The sequence below is a fragment of the Gopherus evgoodei genome, chromosome 1 (genome assembly GCF_007399415.2).
Source record: "Gopherus evgoodei ecotype Sinaloan lineage chromosome 1, rGopEvg1_v1.p, whole genome shotgun sequence".
NCBI classification, from domain to species: Eukaryota; Metazoa; Chordata; order Testudines; family Testudinidae; genus Gopherus; species Gopherus evgoodei.
The window spans coordinates 206103759-206119130 of NC_044322.1; the positions used below are offsets into that span (position 1 = coordinate 206103759).

At 42.4% G+C, this 15372-nt stretch overlaps 1 protein-coding gene across 7 annotated transcripts in view; it reads right to left on the bottom strand.

Annotated features, from left to right (window-relative positions):
- Positions 1 to 15372, bottom strand: part of ZBTB20 (zinc finger and BTB domain containing 20) — a 626502-nt gene that overhangs the window by 103000 nt on the left and 508130 nt on the right. For 5 of the 7 annotated variants that reach the window (XR_003996515.1, XM_030533280.1, XM_030533289.1 and 2 more), the window contains one exon: positions 13266 to 13407. The gene's annotated coding sequence lies outside the window, so the exon portion shown is untranslated. Of the gene's footprint in view, positions 1 to 2496; positions 2645 to 3058; positions 3166 to 13265; positions 13408 to 15372 lie in introns of all 7 variants that reach the window. The other 2 variants (XR_003996513.1, XR_003996514.1) reach the window with 2 other exon arrangements.

The following is a 15372-nucleotide window of genomic DNA, read 5'->3' on the forward strand; positions in this document are numbered from 1 at the left end:
ACTGCTGAAACATTATAAAGTAACTGCCCAGATTTTCTCAGAATACACATTGCAGAACGTGGCTAAGCAGCACAATAGATGGGAACACAAAGTTTGACATGTGTGTGTTGGGAAAAAAGTTGCTGTGCAATTACAACTCAACTGGATCAAATGGAAGTGTCATGACCAGGTCACCAAAGCACACCTATACTTGTAGTGTGAATGGGTGCTATGGGTCAAATTTTCAAAAGGTCCTCAAACTGACGTAAAATTGCAGGTGTCTTCTCCCAACCACGATTTAGATAACTAACTTATTTGACATGATGTAGCTTGTGTGTACTGAGCAGAGTTTAATCTGCTCAAAAACCCTTGCATTTGCAAAATCACACTGCGGGAGGTATGGGAATTAGAGAAGTTACTTTTGGAACTATAACCCTACATTGTATAAAACATTAATCCATCCAGCCTTGGGAATTTTCTTGATTTTAAAGATGCAAGTGAAAATGTTACCTTTTCTAAGGAGGAAATGCAAAATGCTTTTTGGGAGTGGTACTCTTCTAAGAACTGTGTTATGGTCTACAACATCTAATAAAAGAAGAGGGTATCTCATCCATATAGTTTAAGAGTTGACCAAACCAGTGCTATGTGGAGTGTTAATCTCAGAGATTATCTCTCACTCTGCCTTTGCGAAGCACCAAGCTAGCCATTCACCAGTGTTCTTATTCTATTTGTTCAGTCTTGCTCTGAAATGTTACAGACATTGTTCCACAACTCTTTAATTGAAGAGTGCATGGAATTCTTGATAAACTTTTGTAGAGGAATCAAGGCTGTTTGGATTCCCACTCAGGGAATGTAATTTTTTCCTAACTTTTCCGGTGATGCAAAAGTATTTCCATTCGGGAATAAAGTTCCTTTTCCCAGAAAGAGATGCAGTGCAATGTCCACCTGCAATGAGAATATTTCAAAGCTTCAAAAAATGTAGACAAAGCAAAGCAGAATGAAATGTTCCTATCAAATGAGAAATGGGCATGAAAGAAGTTTGAAAATCCAGATAATGCAGGAGAAAGTTATCAGGCTGTATGAAATGTGTTAGCATTGAGTCAAGTGATTTCTCAATGGTTGATTTAGTGGACAGATTGAACAGCACTGGTCAATTGGCGGTACTGTGTGGTTTTGCAGAATTTAAGTTTTCATTTAAAAAACAACAAAAAAGATTCTACCCCTTCAAGTGGCTAAAAGAATCTGCCACGTCTGAGCAGATGCAGGGCTGTCTATCTGAGGCTGCAGAAAAAGAGCTTAAAGCAATAGTTTTAAGGAAGGTGTTACCTGCTCCATTCATCTCAATTGGGTGTTAACTCTGATATCTAAAGATGAAAGTGGTTGTGTTAATTTATTCTCTTCACCCATTAAATGGAAATTGAAGGGGGAAAAAAGCTAGGGACAAGGTGTTGAGAGTGAGATGGACTGAATCAATGATGCAATCCCTTGCAAGGAACTTATATACATTTGAATGAGATGGGAGTTAGAAGTGTATTGCATGCTGATGGTACATTTATTTACTACAATATAGGCCTGATCATGCAGTTCCTTACTCAAGTGAAACTTTCATTGTCTGGACTGGACTTAAAAAGGCTATAGGACTGGGCCCAATGTTTGCATAAGGGTTAACTCAGTAAAATGCAATGCTGTAGTGGCTACCATTAACGTATTTATTACACAGTTATTGTGTAATTTACCACTTAGTTGTCTTGAACTGTCACACATTATTTCCAGATGAATAAGGGACAGTCCCTGCCTCCCTGCTATTTGTCAGTGTGGACAACACTGATGGAATTGAAAGGCTTACAGTTTCCCATCACCAAAAACGTAAGTAACTCAAACAATCTCATGCAGTTTCAAAACATAGGATGGAAATGAGAGAACCAGGTAATAGCTCTGCAGAAATGCAATTGCTCCACCGGCAGCTTTCCCCTCCTCCTCAGGATGGAATGTATTATCATAGCTCAGAACTATGACTTCGTTCTTGGTGGTTGCATTGTCCAAATTCCTCTTTGCTAGCTACTTAGGCTGGGTGGGAGGAGTATCACTCTGGAGGATCATGCTGTTAGAGGACAAGAGACAGCTCAAAACATTGTTTTTTTAACCCCCGTCTCATTATCATTCTGCAGTGGTACATACGTAATGCAGATAAGCAGTGAAAAGAGGAGATGAAATGTCCATGATGAAATATAGAGGCATTAAAGTAAGGGAAAGCGGCCTCTCTTATTATGGGTTTGAAGTTAGCAGACCTGCAAAAAATTACACAGTGGAAAAATGAAAATGTTTTCAAAAAAGGTGACTTGATCCTTTCTTCAGATTGCTCACAGATTGCACAGCAGAGGAGAACATAGGTCCATGAGAACTGTTGTTCTGCCAGTGCACTGCAACTTCTTTCTATTAAGCAATATACCAAGGAACCATGTTGACACCCTCTGTTCTGTTACAGTAACTGAAACTGTCAATTTACTCATTACTGACCAGTCCATCCCTAAACATAATCCAATGGGGAGGGCAGGATCTTCTCTGTCAAAGGCCTGAATCTTGAAGGTTTTTTTCTCGTATGGTTGCCAAATCACGTGTGTGGCATCCTTCAGGGCAGGGCTTAAGCTTCTTTTGTTCCCTTCTGCTGTTAAACGGGGGACAGAGAAGGGGGCAGTATCAGTAATGTATGTTTAGGAGAAGTGCTGCAGAATGTTGTTGGGAACTTTCGAGGACCTCTTTTGGTTGTGTCAGCTTATTCAGGATAAATCATGTTTTTATTTATTGTAAGAAACCAGTAAGTCACAAGTCAACCACAGGTTTATTTCACTTGTGATTAAGTGGGACAGAACCAGATACTCCTCTAAAAGCAAACGACCTTAGCTAAAAGAGACTTAATTGTTTGTAGAACAGAGCCTATGACACAGTTTACTAGCTGAAGGCAATGATTAATACATTGGCTAGTTCATTAAATTATTCTTTGTTAAAAAGCCCAAAGACCTCTGTGCAGGATTTCCTTAAAATTATTATCTTTTTAAATATAAAACATTATAACACTCACAAGCAAAAGGATGAGAGCACAATGACTCTCTAAGCCATCCATCATTCTGATGATGCCATACTAAGCTCAGACTTCACGTCTTACACATCGGAAGGACTTCAGCAGCTCTTTACAAGGAAAGACAAAAATCAGGAGCAGCAATAAAGTCACTACTGCTTAGATCTAAACTCTCCTGCAACAATTTTCCTGGCCTGTCACATCACAAGAGAGAGTCTCAATAAACTTTGCAGAGAGAGATTTGCAGTCCCTGTCATTGCATATGTAATATCCTGTCAAAACATTGACTTGCTGACATCCTATCAGGTACGGAGGCTGCTGTTGTCACTCAGTCATGTACAGCATGGTGTTGGGGATGAAACAAGGTGGAAACAAGAATAGATCCAGAGTGCTGCACCAGGATGCTTACTGCAATGTGCTGGTTTGCTCTTTTAAATCAGACACAACAAATATCTCAACTCAGGAGGAGCAGGGCCAACCCTCCTCTTACGTACAGTGGCGTCAAATTAAAAATAACTCTTCTGACTTCAACAGAACTATTCACATGTTTAGGTTTAGGCACATGTTTAAGTATCTTGCTGAACTGGAGCCTTGATGCTCTGATCATGTCACTCCCCTCCCTTGAGTCTCTGGCACTGGCTTCCAGTCTCCTTTTGCATCACATTCATACACCTCATCCTCAGTTTCAAAGCTCCTCACAGCTCTGGCACTGTCTACATCTTGTCTCTCCTTCCCTACTAATGCCCTCCTTGAAGCCCGCCCTTGTCCCAACTCACTGTGTCTCCTTCTCCACCAAATGATTTTGCACCTTTTTTCATGCCATGACACGCTCTGAACCTATACCTTTCATCTCCTATTCGTGTACTTTATTCCTTCAAACTATTAATGTATTAACATATTCAAAGCAAGGAAAATATATAGATACATATCTTTAAGTAAGCCAATTCACAGAAGAACCTCTCATGATCTTTAATTATTGTAGCCCTCATCCTTCTCTTCCTCTTCAAGTTTATTACTCACTGTGCTGTAGTACCATTTAGTCTAACGTACGGCCAATTCCTGAGGGATGCTGAGTGCCTACCACTCCTATGGAAGTCAATGCACCTCTCTGGACTTGGTACTTAGACTGTAAGGCCCCTGATTTCAATGGGAGTTAGGCACCTAAATAGCTTTGAGGATCTAGGCCCAAGTTCCTTGGGGCATGGAGCTCTTGTTTTTATGTTGTCTGTTAAGTATCACGCACATCAATAACTTTCCAGAAATAATAAATAATACGAAAAACAGTGGACAAAATCAACATATTGCTCCATCAAGTCAACAGCCTATTCTCTTATGGTATGTCTACACTGCAATTAGGCCCCCACAGCTGGCCCACCTCAAACAGTCCTAGAGCTCAGGCTCCCGCCCAAAACTCGCTGTCTACCCCACAATTAAATAGCAGTTTAGCCTGAGCCCATGAGCCTGAGTCAGCTGGCATGGGCCAGCCATGGATGCCTAACTGCAGTGTAGACATATCCTCGGGGTCTCACCTTGCTGAGTTTGGAATTCATGACAAGTCTCCCACTGATTTCAATAGTGTAGGAACATGGCCTTATGGAAGACTCCAGACATGACTGATTGCGCATTGCCTTCTAAGACCACAACTAGTGGTGAAAAAAGACATTCAGGATGGGATAAAGTCCTGCTTCCCTCTCCCCACATAACTCACCTGATAAGTAAGCCTGGAGTGAGGGCTTGCAAACTGCCTGCATACGACAATTGGGAGCTCTGATCTAGGTCTAAGTTAACCTTAATTGAAGAGGCAAAGGTTTAAAGAAAACATATGAACGAATAGAGAGTTAAAACTACTAGAGAACGCTCCCTGGGATTATCTGTACTATCAAGACAGGAAAACTTTGCAGATGCTACTGTCTCTCTAGAGGAATAAATGCTTGCATTTTAATATTCTCAGCAGCTGGTTCCTGTTGAATGCCATCAGGATGATTCAGCCACCCACCAGGAACACCAGTAGCAGCAAATGCGCGCACACACAGAAATCTGCAAAACTTTCTGCTCTCAGTGCCAGGGCTGTTATTCAGGCAGTCTGATCTTCATTAACGATTCATCATTATCTCCAGCAACAAGTTTAGCCTCATGCCAAGGTGGTGAAATAGAAGAACTAGTCCACAGTCTCACAAAGATCCCCATAATCATCCCATCTGTCTCGTGTCTGTAGTGCATCCTACAATCCACATTCTCAGCAATTTACTCTATGATTATTTCATTCACCTTCAGCTTGGCCACAGACATCACATCCCTCCTATCCGCTTGTTTCATCAGAGCAGTGGTTCGCGCTGTCTGGTAGCAGTCCCCTGCTTCAGTGGTCAACACCTATTACTTCCATTGAAGGTGACAGTCCCCAATAATGTACATAGCCAATTACTCAGTTCTACATGGTCTTCCTGAGCCTACTGATGATCAGTAGTATAAAGGTGGCTATCTGTTCCAATTTTCTTAACCTGACTGTCTTTCCAACTGCGGTCTGTGGAGCATTTGCAGGTGGTTTATAGAGCTGCTTCAGTAAGCAACGATGAAGCACTGCCACTGCTGAAGCAGTGATGCTTCCTGATAGCTGTAGACTAGGCCAGATCATGCAGGGATTCGGAGAGCGGGGGCGTTAATCCCTGGAAAACTCAAAAACAAAACACACCTTTCTGTCCCCTCTGTGGCAGATTAGCATCTCTCTTTCATCAGGTGTTTCTTTGGTGTAAATTCAGCTATGATCAACTCTGCAGATACTCCTAGTGGAGAGGGCAGAAATCACACAGAGGGCAGAAACAAGCCCCGTGCTGGCCTGGTGAGAGTAGGTAGTGGGGGCTACACGAAACAGGGAAAGCTTAATTTGGCCTAACAGCCAGGGAATGGAAATAAATAGCCCAGATACAAAACAGGGAGAGGTAATAAAGCAAAACAAAGAATGTTAATTTTAATGTTACTTCTTTAATAGCATTCCTTTCCTGGGGTGCCTTTGATGAGGTGGCAGACTTGTGTGTTCCATGACCCTATAAGCCATGCGAGTGGGAGGTTTAGCTTCTGGTAGGGCCACCCAAGCGGGACATGTCAAAGGCTAGGGAGCAGACAAAAAGCAGTCTACTGCTCCTCTTGGTTGGGGGCTCGAGTAAAAGTCTAATAACAAGCCCTCATAAAAATATTAAGTTATAGAAACACAACAAGGTAGCCACTTTGGCAAACAGCATGACAGACAGAAATGGCAGAGTGTTGTTCATGCCCTGAGCAATGTCCAGCAGTGTGGGAAGGACTCAGATTCAGATTCAGAATGGTATTGTCTTTTCATGCAGCTCCACACTACAGCTGCGGCAAGAAAAGGTGAGGAGTTAGGAGGGGAGGAGTCCACGAAAGGTTCTCTATCTTAGAACACATTAAAAAGCCCAATAAGCAAATGATCCATCTAGTGTACTGCAAATACTATTGCTATTCGTATAAGATGAAATTTTCAAAGGGGCCTTTCAACTGAAATTAGGCGCTAATTCCTTTAAGCACTTTTGAAAATGACAGCTCTTTATGCCTGCTGCTGTCCTGAATCTTGCTAAAGTGTTTGCTTCAGAAATATCCTGTGGCAGCAAGTTCCACAGATTGATTATACACTGTATAGAAAAATCATTGCTTACATCTATTTAAAAATGACTGCATTTAATGTCACCATGACTGAGAATCATAGTTTCATTGTTTCTCTTCAACATTTGGACCTAAACTACACCTTTAATGCAACAATTACCATTAATTCAGTACCAAACCATCAACCCAGCGGCACTGTTCTTGTTGCTAGAATTATAACCAATGAACTTTGATGTCACTCGGCTAGAGGTGTCAGCTTTCCTTTCATTTTTGAGAAACAGGTTTACTCCCTCCATAGACTTGTCCGGTAAGCACATTTCAGCCATAACTTCAACTTATGTTCATAACTTTACATATAATGTTACTACACATATTTCACCATCTTACTGATCAATGAGTTAGTTTTCAAATGATACCTCACAAGTCATATTTTGTACAAAGATTACTACAATAGTGTGTAGGCTGTGAATATAGGGTGCATTCGGTAACAGGGAGGCATCACGCACTTTATGATTACCTCAAGGAACTGAGAGTCAGGGTGCCTGGGTTCGGCACTCGACTCTGTCATTGACTCAGTGTGTGACCTTTAGCCTCAGTTTCTGTATTTGGGAATCCCAGTAGGGTTAATGATCCCAACTCTGGTAAAGTTGTTCGAGATCCTTATACAAAAGAGACTATATAAGTGTAAAGCATTAATATGGTCATTAGCCTGAGAATTTGGTGAGCCTCTTGATGGGATCACATGGTAAAGATTTTACCTTGATCCATGTGTAGTTTGTTAAGTTTTAGGCTTGGTCTACACTACACAGTTCAGTTGATGTAAGGCAGCTTACGTCTACCTAATTATGTCAGTGTACACACTACAGCCTTGCTCCTGCTAATCTAAGTACCCTACTACGCTGACATACTACCTCCACGAGAGGCGCTGGGCTTAAGTAAGTGTAGTTAGGGTGATGCAGTATCTGTGTAGACACTGTGTTACTTATATCAACTATTAGTGCTGGAGTCATAAAACTGACAAGAAAACTAGAGCCCAGCTGCCCCCTGCTCCCCTGGAGAGCTGGGCGGCTGAACCTCACTCCCAACAGAAAGCCGTGGGAGAAGCATGGGTGGCTGGACACTGCTCCTGGCTAGGAGCCAGGGCAAGAAACCTGGACGGCTGGACCATACTCCTCAGGGGTGAGAAGCCCTGGTGGCTTGACCCCACTCCCAGATGGGAACAGGGAAGCAAGACTTTCCGGGCGGCTTCCCCTCACTCCCAGCGGGGAACAAGGAGGCAAGAAGCCCCTGGGCAGCTTCCCCCAGACCCAGTGGGGAATGGGGAGCTGAGCGGGACAGCCTGCAAGGAGACTGTGGGGCAGCCTGGCTCCAGGTAGCTGCCACTGGAGCTCAAAGACCAGGCTCTCATCTCCCCACATTGCCCTGCTTAGGTTGGTGAAAGCGCTCCAGGTGAGGATGTGCACCACCAGTAACCTTACTTACTAGTAAGTGTTTTATCTTTATTTCTTTTGTAATCATGACTTATATTTCTACTCACTTAAAATCTCTCTCTTTGTAATTAAATAAACTTGTTTTATTCTCTAACCAAAACTAATCCAATGTTGTGTTTAAATTGAATTGTTTGATTTAGTTGGGGATGGTCCTTCTTTGAGCAGGGTGTTGGACTAGATGACCTCCTGAGGTCTCTATCAGTTTATGCTTCTATGTTTAGCAACTCCAATCATAGTAGCAAACTGTTGTACATTGATCCCTTACGGGGCAATGGACCTATAATATCTGAACTGTCCAGGAGAAGGCTGGATAAGGGAAGAACACACATTTTTGGGGAAAATCCAGGACTGGGAGTGTGTTGGGGCCACTCTGCAAGAGATTACCAAGGCTGCTGGAAGCCAGAGTGTGGCTGGTATGTTGCTGCTGGGCTGCTGGGTTAGAGTTGCTGGACCCCAGGGCTGCAGCTATTCACAGTTGCTCAGAATGTGACCTGCACGTCATTTGGTTGTTTGTGAGCAGCCCAGGTGGGAGCTACAGCAGCAAAGCATTGTGAGGCACCCAAGGTTGCAACTTGTCACTGGTCTGGATTGCACCTCAGAATGAGATACTCCCCTTCACCATGGTATTCAGCAGCACAGGAAGTGATGCTATCACATTCCTTACACTCTTCACTATGAATGACCCTCACAAGCAGTGTCATTTTCCTAATCTTAACCCAAACCAACCTTACATCAACAAGGTTAAAGTGACCACTGCCACCAACTCTTCTTGACATCAAGCTTACTCTGTCAGGTGCACTATTTTTTAGTTATTCATGGTAAGTGACCATTCATAAGGACTGGTCAAAATTAATGCTTGACTTTATTTATAAAAATGAATTTTCCCAAACAATTTTTAATGGAAATTTTCATTTAGTCAAAATTAAAAAGCAACTAATTTTCACATAAAATATTAACAGAAACAACATAAAACCAAAACCTGACACAAATTTGTTTTTTAGTTAAACAAAAAAATGTTCAGTGTTTTTTTTCTTGCCAAGAAAAGGAATAATTTCTCCTAATATTTAGATCATTTTCATTTCTTTCAAAAAATTTTGAGGCAAATATTGACCATTCACCCTCCCCGCACCAGCTCTTCCAGTTAGCTATCTCACTGGACAGTACGTGGAAACATTGGAGCAGTACTCTGTGCAGGTAAAAGTTGGGTTTCAGCACTGGGAATGGATTAAATTGTTCCCTCCTTGTTAGTTTAGGCCCCAAGTATATTGATCATTCCTTTTTTTAAACTGCCTTAAGCAGAATGTAAATCCTCACCATGTTAGTGACAGGCAGTAATGGTTTTAGAAATGATTTTCATGTTTCTATCAGTTATACTTTTTGCTCCTTCTGAGTCTTTTTTGGCTCACACAAATTCACTGGGATAGCACTGTTTGAAAAATGTCAGAGTACAACACTCAGTGATCCATTAATCGACAAGAAAACCTATATATGAGTTTCTAGCAAGGAATAAGTATCATGGAGTTTAGTTCCATGGACTTCATTCAAATCAGAGACAAGTCAGCCATACAAAGACAGCTTGAAGGGTTGCTTTTTACCCCTTTAAGTGTACTACAAAAGCACATATCTTCTTAAAAGTCAGACTGATTGGTCCAGATTAGCAGTGTCAGTGTTTAGCCTATAGTACAGTGGTGGGCAACCTTAGGTCTGTCAGGGTAATTTGCTGATAGGCCGCCAGACAGCAAATCCCTGTGGCCTGCGCCACTTCTTGCAACTCCCATTGGCCGGGAACTGTGGGCAGCTGTGCAAATGTAAACACACTGTCTGGCAACCTGCCAGTGGATTACCCTGATGGGTCGCGTGTGGCCCGTGGGTCCGCAGGTTGCCCACCACTGCTATAGTAGCTGCTTAGAAATTATTTGGTCTCAACCTCTTTATTTTCTTGGTCTGGTTAGGACTCAGGCCTGTGATTTCAAGAGGAAATCTAAGTCCTTCTAAAAGAAACGTTATTTTTTTCTTAATAGAAGCCAACCCTAGTTCTATCTTGGCCAAATGATCTTATCAAGATTTAAGAAGAGAAGAGTGGTAATACATTACTTTCAATGTGTGGAATTTATTACCTTCACACACAGTACTCTTATAACATTACTGACAGGCGTTATCAAACTAATTTTACAAGTTAATAAAAATACAAGATAGACATGCCTGGGAATCTGAGAGGCAAAGATCTAAGTATTCCAATTTCTCTATACTTAATTGCATGAGAATCAAAGATTAATAACACTTTGCCCTTCTATAGCACCTTGCATCTAATGATCTCAAAACATTGTACAAGCCTTGCTGAAGTAAGCATCATAACCCCCTGTGAGGTAGAGAACTATTAGTCCCATTTTATAGTTAAATAAACGCAGACAAAGTGGTGAAATGACTTGCACAAGGTTGCACGCTGAGTCTGTAGCAGAGCCAGATCAATGACTGAATCCTGTAGCCTAACCACCAGAACATGCTCTCTAGAGGAAAGCCAATATACCACTTCAGTACTACAGCAAGGTATTCACACCAGAACAAACTTGAAAATCAAAATAACATTTACACATAGACAGATTTACTTGGAGAACTCACTTCTTTGGTCCCTTTGCTCTTAATGAAAATAGCTGTGTCTTAAGAAATGCTTTCTCCCTTCCAAGCCAGCTTCTCTTTTATTAGATCCTGAAGACTAGGACATTAATCCTGAGCAGTGATGGGCCCAAGTCACAAAGCTGAGATCCAAAATTTCCGCAAATTGGCATTTGTGTTCAGGCCATGGGTTGAAAAACGTACGAGTCCTCCACTAATCTGAGCACTAAAGACACCATTTTCAAAAGCATCTAAGTCACTTAGGAGCCTAAGGGCTGTACTTTTTAAGGTGTATATATACACACACCTTTAAAAATATGGCCCTAAGTCCCTATTAGCCAGGCTGAAATATACATGTAAAGCCACGTTACCTTCATTTTAAAACAACACTGCCATTTATTGTGCACTGTACCCAATTATAATATTGTTAATCATCTTGCTATATTTTTAACATAAGTTACTCTCTCTCTCATGCATTTGTGTTGTACCTTCTGACCACTACAGGCTCATTTCACTCCCCCCTCCTCTTTTTTTTGCCTGTAATAGCTCATCATGTATCTCTTTTAACATTGTTTTCTCTATCTCTTTCCAATGCTTCTCTCTCCCTCCAACCCCTTATATCTCTTTCCCTTTCCTTCTCTCCAGTGGGACGTCCACCTTTTTAACAAATTTTCTCTTTTCCACCTTGCTCACATAGGGAAAAAAAATCTCTTTCAAAGTATGCTGCTTCTCTTTTCTATCCCATCAGTCACCTTCCCCTTCTACACCCTTACACCTTCCTCCCCATCCACAACCTAACTCTACCAACATACTCACCCCCAACCTTTCAACTGCACATCTGGCTTCAAAAGGTCAGCAGACATCTAACAGACAGAGAACCAAGCTAAAGACTATGAATACCTACATAGGGAACCAATTTCTGACAGCAGAGGGCTCTTTAATCCAGAAGACAAAAGCATAACAAGATTCAGTGTTTGGAAGCTGAAAGTAGACACAATCAGACTAGAAAAAAAAGGAGTAAATATTTAACAGGGAGGATAACTAACCATTGGAACATATGATCTAGGGGTGTGGTGAAGTCTCTATTACTTGAAGACAAGATTACATGTCTTTCTAAGAGATATGCTGTAGCTCAGCCAGAAGATATGGGTCTGAAGCAGGCATCACTGGGTTATGTTCTATGGCCTATGTCTGCAGGTTAGGGTAGATTGTCATTATGCTTCCTTCTAGCCTTAATATCTATGAATATGAATGTATTTCAACCAATGCCCCGGGGAGAAGCCAAGACACTGCCCAACTTGCTGTCTCTGGATTCTGTTTGGTAGTCTTATCTTTTGAAGCCTCCAGCTAGTCAGTGTTTGATAAATAACCCCCCCCCCCATCTCCCTTTGACTAATAGGAGAATTCTCCTACTTCTTGGCTATCCTTTCCCACCCCAGAGCCTGCCAGATGCTGAAAGAGTGGCAGTGATGGGCATCTCCATTAATACACTCCCCTCCACAACCTCCACTTTTGGATGGTCCTCCCTTGTGCACAATTCCTATGCCTGCCATGGCTGCTTCCGCTCAGAACTTTTCCCAAAGAGCCTCATATTGAAACTGACCTGATTCCTGTCAGCTTCACAAGGGTTCCCACCTGCAGCTACAAAAACTGTCAAGACCAGTCAGTTTTTACCCCTCTGCAGCTTGGAAAAGCTTTCAGCAGCAACTCAGCTGTAAGACTGAAGACTTATGAAATCAACAGGACCTTGACTTAAACTGAATTTCCATTTGGAAGATTATCTTCATAACCATAAGGGCTAGATTTTTTTTTAAAACAAAAAAGTTTAAGAACTCAAGATTTGACAATCACCCCGGTATGTTTTCTACTGGCCTAAGCTGAATGGAATTTTTCAAGCCCTGCTTAGACTCATTCCAAATTTTGGATTTATAGCATTGCTGTAACTTACTACAACATTTATACAGTGCTTTGAGCTTACAAAATATTAATACTATTGCCAAGATCTCAGCATCATGACTCCATTGCAGGGATTGGCAACCTTCAGCTCGCGGCCCCTGGAGGGCTGGGCCAGTTTGTTTACCTGCATCGTCCACAGATTCAGCCGATCGCGGCTCCCACTGGCTGTGGTTCGCCACTCCAGGCCAATAGGGGCTACAGGAAGTGGCACAGGCCGAGGGACGTGCTGGCCGTGGCTTCTCGCAGCCCCCATTGGCCTGGTACAGCGAACCGCGACCAGTGGGAGCCGCGATCAGCCAAACCTGTGGACGCGGCAGGTAAACAAACCAGCCCAGCCCGCCAGGGGGCTTACCCTGGCAGGCCGCGTGCCAGAGGTTGCCGATTCCTGCTCCATTGCATGGTTATATAAAGACAGAGATGTGAGTGTGCAAATCACTATTTAAAACACAAATAGCTTTGAAAACTATATGTAAATGTAGCAATATAATAAATGACAGTTCACGTGAAAGAGAAACTATATGTTAATAACAACTTACATTTGGAGAGGCAGCGTGGCCTAGTGGTTAGAGCATGGGCCTGAGATCCAGGATTCCCAAGTTATCTTCCCGGCTCTGCCAATGATTTGCTGTGTGAATTTGGACAAGTTACTCAAAACTCGCTGTGCCTCAGTTTCCTCATCTGTAAAATGAGTGATAATACTGACAATCATCATCTGGGTGTTACGAAACTTAAATCATTAACGTCTATAAAGCATTTTGTCATCTTTAATTCAATTATGCTATAGAAGTGCAGTGTGTTAGTGCTAATATTATTGTTTACATTTCATCCTGACTGGATTCCCAAATATTTTGTTTTACTCATCACTGAAATGCAACAATCTCTGGATAGGAGATAACATAAGAACTGTCATACTGGGTCAGAACAATGGTTCACCTAGTTGCTAATGCCAGGCGGTTCAGAGGGAATGAATAGAACAGGTAATCATCAAGTGGTCCATGCCGTCGCTCATGGTTTTGAATCTGGTGCATCCTGGCTAGTAGCCATTGATGGACCTATCTTCCATGAACATGTCTAGTTCTTTTATGAACCCTGTTATAGTCGCGGCCTTCACAACATCATCTGGCAAGGAGTTCCACAGATTAACTGTGCATTGTGTGAAGAAATACTTCCTTTTACTTGTTTTAAACCTGCTGCCTATTAATTTCATTTGGTGACCCCTAGTTCTTGTGTTATGAGAAGGAGTAAATAACATTTCCTTATTTATGTTCTCCACACCAGCCACGTTTTTATAAACCTCTACCATATCCCCCCTGGCAACTTTTTAACAATACCCAGCAATGCTTTTCCAGCAGTTCATGTCAGAAAGTATCCAACTGAAACTTCAGGAGGAATTTAAGGAGGCAGAATGCAGTGACCACAACTGATATTTAGTCAGGACACAAATGCCAACCACCTGCCTCAGGAGGTTGGAATCTGATGGGGACGGTGGCAAAGGTGGGCAGTCCTAATAGTGAGGGAGAGGACACTTTTTGAGGGACACCAGGTAGCTTCCCTCCTCCGAGACTCTCTGACACCCTTGGCCAAATGAGGGGGAAGGGTGTTCCAATGGAGTGAAAGAGATTATGCATGGTCCCTACTCCAGGTTGAATCCTAGGAGCTGAGGAATGCTGGCCAATTAGTACCAGAGATTCCTGGGGATGGGAGGAATTACCTGGTCTCCCTTAGCAAATGTCCCCTCTCTTGCTGCTGGGACTGTCCCCCCTTCACTGCCAGCCCCATCAATTTCCCGCACTCACTGAGGCTTTTGAGACAGGACCCAAATGGCCTAGATCTCTATTTTACATTCCATCCAAAAGACAGCACTCCCAGCACCACAGATCACCCCACACCATCACGCTGGGGCATTAGTTCAATACTGATCAGATACAACAGTGTCCCTATCTCAGTCACTGACTCCACTTTCTGCAGCGCATGTGTATGTCATGAAGGTCCTCCAGCCCAAATACGGGCCAAGTCTGATCCTGGCTGAAAGGAACAAAATACAAAGTAATATGGATGCAAAATGCAGGCTTACGTTTCACATTATATGTTATATTTTCTCTTTATGAATATCTCCTTCAGAAAAAGACAGATAAATAGACTGGACCTCCAACTGTGTTAGCAGGAGAGGCCATGTGATCAATGAGCACCCATTTCAACCATACCTTCAGGACACAGATCTCCCACTAACTTTAGTGGGAATTCCATGCATAGAGTGATTGCAAGATTGGACCCTGAGGCGAAAAGTTATTAGTTACAGAGGGAAAAATTCCATGTACTGTACACCCTTGGGGCCCTGCAGCACACAGGCAGGAACAGTACGTAAAATGCAAAGCAGCCTGCTGGCTCATTTCATTAGTGGGGAAGCCTGCAGCTGATCAGCTCTGTTTTCCTCTCTCCAGCTGTACAGTGTTGTTGTGGCACTGGGAATTTGCTGTGGCTTCTGAAGATTATGGGGATATGCTTCAGCAAGCCAAAAAAAAATGTGACAAACAAAATTAAAAAAAAAAGTAAAGAAAAAGACAAGAACAGCTGATCTCCTCACCGGAGAAGACTTGGCACCTTCCTACATATGCACACACAATTTTTTTTTGGTATTTCCCG